The sequence below is a fragment of the Balaenoptera physalus genome (assembly GCF_965194825.1).
Source record: "Balaenoptera physalus genome assembly, chromosome: 16".
NCBI lineage: Eukaryota > Metazoa > Chordata > Mammalia > Artiodactyla > Balaenopteridae > Balaenoptera > Balaenoptera physalus.
Window position 1 is genome coordinate 50,174,075 of NC_138898.1, and position 6,943 is coordinate 50,181,017.

Genomic DNA, 6,943 nt, shown 5'->3' on the forward strand with positions numbered 1-6,943 from the left:
CAAAATATTATCATTTCAACATACAAATTAATATACAAAACTATTAATGAAATATTTTGCAGTCTTTTTTTTTTTTCCAGTAGTGTCTTCAAAGTCCCATGTGTATTTTACACTTAGAGCACATCTCAGTTCAGACCAGCCACCTTCCAGGTGCTCAGCAGACACATATGACAAGCTGGTGGTTCTCGTTTTGGACAGTGCAGGACTAGAGGCAGATTAGGTGTCAGCTTAGGGCACCAGACAAGCAAGAGCATGAGAGGGGCTGAGGGAAGAGAGAGAGAGAGAGAGAAGTTTCACGTCCAGGAGTTTAACCAGAACCTTGCAAATTATTCTAGAAAGAAAAGATTTAAAATAAGGGTACATATTTTGTGTTTCGTGTTGTTTTTATTTTGAGTTATAGTAGCGTGGGAATGAGACTTCATAATCTTGTCATTGATTGGAAGGCCACCTAATGAGGTCCTGGAGACAACGCCAGTTGCAGAATAGACGACCCAAGATGTGGCAACAGACTCCACTCTAGCTTGCTTAATCCGAAAAGGAATTTATGAAAGGTTGTTAGGTAGCTCGTGGAATCTCCAGGAGACCATAGAATCAGTCTCCGAAGGGAGCCGCCTGAAACGATGCTCAGACTGCAGTTCCGGGCGTCTCCAGTAGGGGCTCTGTCGCCGTGGTCCGCGTGCCCGGGCCCCATCCTCGCTGAGCACAGGACCGGCCTCCAGGACCCTGACCCCGCCCCCGCTCCTTGTGCTAAACCCAGTGTGTGCGTGAACCCCGGTCATGGATCCCGGGTCACAGGCTTGCACCCAGCAGCGAGAGAGTCTGAGAAAGCAATCTTCTGGCTCCCTTGTGAGGAGGTGAGACACCTAAGGGAAAATTACCCAAAAGGGAAGGTGTGCAAAGTTACTGGCTTTCCTCAAGCAGGGCTCATGCGCGCTACATCAGCTGGTTTGGTTTTTTATTTTAAAAATATTGTCAAACATATTATATAGACAAGAATGTGTATAATATGTATACATGGTTAAATAACAACAACAATTATTCTCACTTCCCAGGTTGAGAAATACGGTATTACCAGTACTTTGGAACGCCCACCCCACTCCCTGTTTATCCCACCCTAATTTCAGACCCGTTCCTCTCTCCAAGTGAGCAGCATTCACCTGACTTTTGTATCAATCATTTTCTTGCTTTGCGTAGTGTTTTTTTAAATTGAGATATAACTGACATATAACATTCTATCAGTTTTAGGTGTACAATGCAGATTTGATATATGTATTGCAAAATGATTACCACAATAAATTTAGTTAATGTCCATCCTCACACACACTTAGTTTTTTTCCTTGTGATGAAAACTTTTAAGATCAACTCTCTTAGCAACTTTCCATTTTTTTTAATTAAACTTTTAATTTTGAGATAATGCAGATTCACATGCAGTGGTGTGCCCTTCATCCAGTTTCCCCAATAGTAAATTTTACGGAATGAGAGAGGATATTATCAGCAGGATATTGACACTGAGACAACCCACAGGTCTTATCCAGATCTACCCAGTTTTACCTGTACTCACTGGTGTGTGAGTGGGGATGTGTGTGTGTCTAATTCTATACAATTGTATCACAGGTGCAGGTTCGTGTATCAGCTGCTACAGACACTGAGCAGTCCCATCACACACGGATCCCTTGCTTGCCCTTTTACAAATCCTTAACTCTTGACAACCAATCTTTTCTCCATTTTTATGATGTTGTCATTTCAAGAATGTTATGGGGGTCTTCCCTGGTGGCGCAGTGGTTAAGAATCCGCCTGCCAATACAGGGGACACGGGTTCAAACCCTGGCCCTGGAAGATCCCACATGCCACGGAGCAACTAAGCCAGTGCACCACAACTACTGAGCCTGCGCTCTAGAGCCCGCGAGCCACAACTACTGAGCCCACGTGCCGCAACTACTGAAGCCCATGTGCCTAGAGCCCATGCTCCTCAACAAAAGAAGCCACTGCAATGAGAAGCCCGCACACCACAATGAAGAGCAGCCCCCGCTCACCGCAACCAGAGAAAGCCTGCATGCAGCAACGAAGACCCAACGCAGGCAAAAATAAAAATTAATAAAATAAATAAATTTATATACAAAAAAAGGATGGGGCAAAAAATGAAAGATTTACAAAAAAAAAAAAAAAAGAATGTTATGGAGCCCTAGCAAAATAATACAAAATATAAAAGTAATATAAAGATGGAAAATTAATTTTTTTGAAAAAGAAAATAACTAATTTCAGAGGGATCAGAGACTGAAGGGAGAGTGCCCTAAATCCTTATTTTCCCATGTAGGATATTAAAAGATAATGCACTGAACTCACATATACACAGGTATCACTGTGAACATATTTAGTTTCTAAACTAAACAAACAAGCACAACCAGAAAAGATTTTGTTGCCTCTAAGAAACTGTCAAGGGTTACAACGGCCTTTTGGTAAGCCTGTTAGAACAATTGAAATTTTATCTTCCTGGATTTCTTTACTACATTTAAAAATGAAATAAAAAATTTTAAAATAAAAAATAAACAATAAGAAGAATGTTATATAAATGGAATCATACAAGGGGTAACCTTTGGGATTGTTTTTTTTTTTCTTTTCTTTTCCCCAGCCGGGCCACACGGCATGCAGGAATCTTAGTTCCCAAACTGGGGGCCGAACCCGTGTCCCCTACAGTGGAAGCGCAGAGTCTTAACAACTGGCGAGGTCCCTGGGATTCCCTTTTTTAACTCAGCATAGTCTCTAGAGATTCTTCCAAGTCATTGCTTGTTGCCTAATGGTTTTAACACGTGTCTGTATTCCTAAACAAGATATTGTTTACATTGATGTTTTTAAAAATCATTTGAATCTTATAGTACAATTCTTCTGTAACTTGCTTTTTTCTTTCAACAATATGTTTTTGAGATTTACTTTTGTTAATGTGTGTGGCTGTGAGCCATTCCTTTTCACTGTACAGATTTATCACTATGTATTAATCCAATCAGTTATTGATTGTCATTTGGGTTGTGTTGAGTTTTTTATTTTTTTGAGTATGACGAATGATGCTATGATGAATATTCTTGTCTGTGACTCTTGGTGCAAAAGTGCAAGACTTTTTCTAGATTGCAAAACCTGAAGTGGAATTTCTGGGTCATTTAATATGTGTATGTCCAATTTGACTAGGTAAGGTCAAACTCTTTTCCAAAATGTTTGAATCAATGTACATACACATTAGCAACGTTTGAACAATTTCATTGGTCCATATCCTCACCAACACTTAGTATTGTCAAACTTTAAAATTTCGCCAGCCTGGTAAACATAAAATCGTATTTCATTGTCATTTTAATTTGTATTTTCCTGTTTACTAATGAGATTGAATATATTTTTATATGTTGTGAGCCATTCATGTTTTCTCTTCTGGGAGATGCCTGTCCAAGTCTTTTGCCATTTTTCTATTGAGTTTGTCTTTGCATATTCATTCATAAGAGTTCTTTATATATTCTGGATTCTAAGCATTTATAAGATAAATGTGTTGCAAAAAGTTCTCTCAGTATGTTGTTTAGCTTATTCTCTTTACTGTGCCTTTTGATACATTTAAAATTTTTCGGCAATCAGACTTATCAAATTTTTTGTATGGTCTGTTTTTTGTTTCTTAAGAAATTCTTCTCTACCCTATATCATAAATATATTCTTTTACATTATCTAGCTATCTATTGGGTTGGTCAAAAAGTTCGTTCGGATTTTTCCATTAAGATCTTGTGGAAAATCCCGAACGAACTTTTTGGTCAACCCAATATATATGTATATGTATGTATATCTATACATACATATCTCAATGTTTAATCCACGGGAAATTGTTCTGTGTGTGCATTAGTCAATTTCCTTTATTTTTCCCCAAATGGATAACCAACGTTCCAGTTCCACCTATTGAATTACTCATCTTTCCCCACTGCTCTGCCGTGCCTTTTCTCATAAATCAAATTTCCACATATGTGTGGGTCTGTTTCTGGGCTCTCTGTTCTGTAATGGTGGTCAGCCTGTGCACCAATGTCTATCTGTGCACCAATGCACACTTTTAATTACTACTGATGTCTGATAGAGCAAATCTACACACCTTGGTTTTTTTTCAGGAGTGTGTTGCTTATTCTTTCATATAAACTTCAGAATAATTTTGTCAGGTCCCACAAGAAGATCTTTTTTCCCCCAAGTATTTTTAAGAAGTGTATTAAATCTACAGATGAATTTGGGGATTTTTGACCTCTTTTTGACTCGGAGTCTTCCAATCCATTAGTATGGTAAATCTTTCCATTGATTAGTATCTTCTTTAACGTCTTCCAATAAAAAGTTTTCTAATTTTATCCACAGGGAACTTGCACAATATTTTTTAAAAATTTATTTCAAGGCACTTTTATTTGGGTTGCTGTTGTAAGTCAATTTTTTTATTAGACTTTAAATTTTTCTGCTACTGCCATATGGAAATGCAATTGACACAACACATATTCACTCTCACAGGCACACACACACAGATTTTATATACAACAACCTTGCTAAACTCTCTTATTGATTTTAATAATTTATCTGAGGATTCTTTTGAGTTTTCCACATAGACAATCATACTGACTACAAATCATGTTGGTTTGTTATTTCCTTTATAATCCTTATACATTTATTTCTTCTTTTTTGCCTTATTGAACCTATAAGGAAGCTGGTCTAATGTTGAATGGAATGTTGAGAGCCGGCAGCTTTGTCTTGTTCTGGGGTGCTGGTTCAAAGGTGAATTTGGTTTGTGAAAATTTATCTGGCTGTGGACTTATGATCTGTGCATTTTTTCTAACACTGTGTTATACTTCAATAAAATGTTTAAAAAATTTTTAAGGAATATTTTCCTGACATCCTAACCTCTCCTCGTGACTGTCTGCTCCAAGGATGCCACTGAGCAGGTTTGTACCTGTCTATTTCAACCTCACCGTACATTACTGGAGAAAAGAAGTCTTAATTGAGAACACCGATGGTGCTTGCATGCTTTAGAAGAACTATCAGGGGGAGGGGGCTCAGCAGCCCCTGAGGGCAGAATGGGGAGGGGAGATGGAAATGCAGGGAAACAGATTTCCATAAAGCAGAAGGAAAAGCTTTCTAAGATGGGTGTTGTCTAACCAGAGAATAGGCTGCTTTTGGGAAAAATGAGCTCTCCAGCACTGGAGGTATTCAAGCAGGGCTGGCGACACACCTATCATGGACACTCTTCCGGGACCACCTCCTCCCCGCAATACTGGGTGAGCTCTGGACCATAGCGTGTCTTCCGTCTCTTCCAACTCCAAACTTTTGAGATTTTTAAAAGAATTGGGTTCATTTCTTTTTTTTTTCTTTTTTTTTTTTTTTTTTTTTTTTTTACCATTTCTTATCCTACTTTTAGGCAATACTCTATCAATACCTCTCATAATACTTAGAAATCTGACCTTACACTAGAGAAAAGTCAACAAAGGCAAAACTGTTTCTTTGAAAATGTTAATACTGTTGATAAACCTATCTCAAGTCTGATCACACACACAAAAAAGAAAGATAACACATTAGATTTCCCTTCTTCCAAAGAAATATCCAGCAAATATCAGAATAAGCATGCATCCAACAATTGGTTGAATAAAAGTGTAATTATACCTGTTATTTTCACCTCCAATCCCCTGAAGACTGCGTTGCATTTTGAGGTTTCTAGCCTTAGATCCTATCATTCTATAATATTTTCAAATAATGGACAAAGTGTCTCAGGCACTCGGTGATCTGAAATCCAGTGAAAGGTGAAGAAGAAAAAAAGGCTCTGTTAATGGGGTCTTTTTTGTAAAATTAGGAATTTTGAATGAAGTGAAGTTTTTAAGCTTTTTATGAGATGGGACATACTTCCGTGATTTCACAGTTTTACTCTATTTTTACTTTCATTCAGCCAAGCTCTCTCTTTCTAGCAAGGCTCCAGTTTGTTGGCGGATAAAAATACATTCGCAGTCTCTCCCAGAAGCTGCGCCATCAGCCTCGTGGACGAGAAAGAAGCCCGGTCTCCTTGTGCCGCTATGGAAATGTCTTCCTCCTCCTCCCCTGGCTCACCCGGCTCAAAGTCTTTTTCCTTCTTTGTTTGTCGTTCTCAGAGAAAATCTGGAGTCCCGACAGGGAAGAGCCCAGAGAGGGTGACCCCTTGAGGGCAGCTCCGGAGGCGGGGCGCGTCTGCACCCTGAGCAGTCTGGGCCGAGCTGCGCCCCGTCTCCGAGCGCGGAGAGAGTATTCCAGCCGAGCCAAGAAATCCGTTACCAGGCTGCTGTGTCCCCAAGGGCCATTCCAGGGCGGAAGAGGATGGGGAAAACCGCTGTGTTGATTCTCCCGCCCTGTGGGCTGGGCGCGCAACGGGTCAGGTTACAGACAGGTGAGTCGGGCGGATGGGCGAGCTGCTGGCGCCAGGGCACCCCTGGCCGGCCGCGTCCCCGCAGCCCCCGGAGCTGGCACACGTCTGAACACCCCGGGAAGGGGGTGCCCGCCACGGCCGTGGAGGCGGCGCTATGCGCCCCTGGGCACACCGAGCAGAGGCCGTAGGACCCGCAGCGCGCCCCCCAAATCCCCCAACGCGGGTACAGCTGCGCTTAGAAACTTGGCATCTTTCTTTTACCAACTCCCCTTCCTTCTCTACCCTCTCTCCCATCCCCGGCCCTCCAGGTATAAAGGTAGATTAAAACAAACAAACAAACAAGCAAAAAACCCCAAACCCAAAATAAATACCAAGCTCTCCAGCCACCTCCCCAGTAGGGGCAGTGAGGGGATGTAGCCCATCTTCACTGGCTTCTTGGAAAGTATTTCCCAGCCTCAGAATTTGGGGAGCAAACGGTTAGGGGAGGCAATAATGGGAGTGGGCGAGGATAAGAAATCTGTTTCAAAACTGTGTTTGCATAGCCAGCACTTGGCTTTTTTT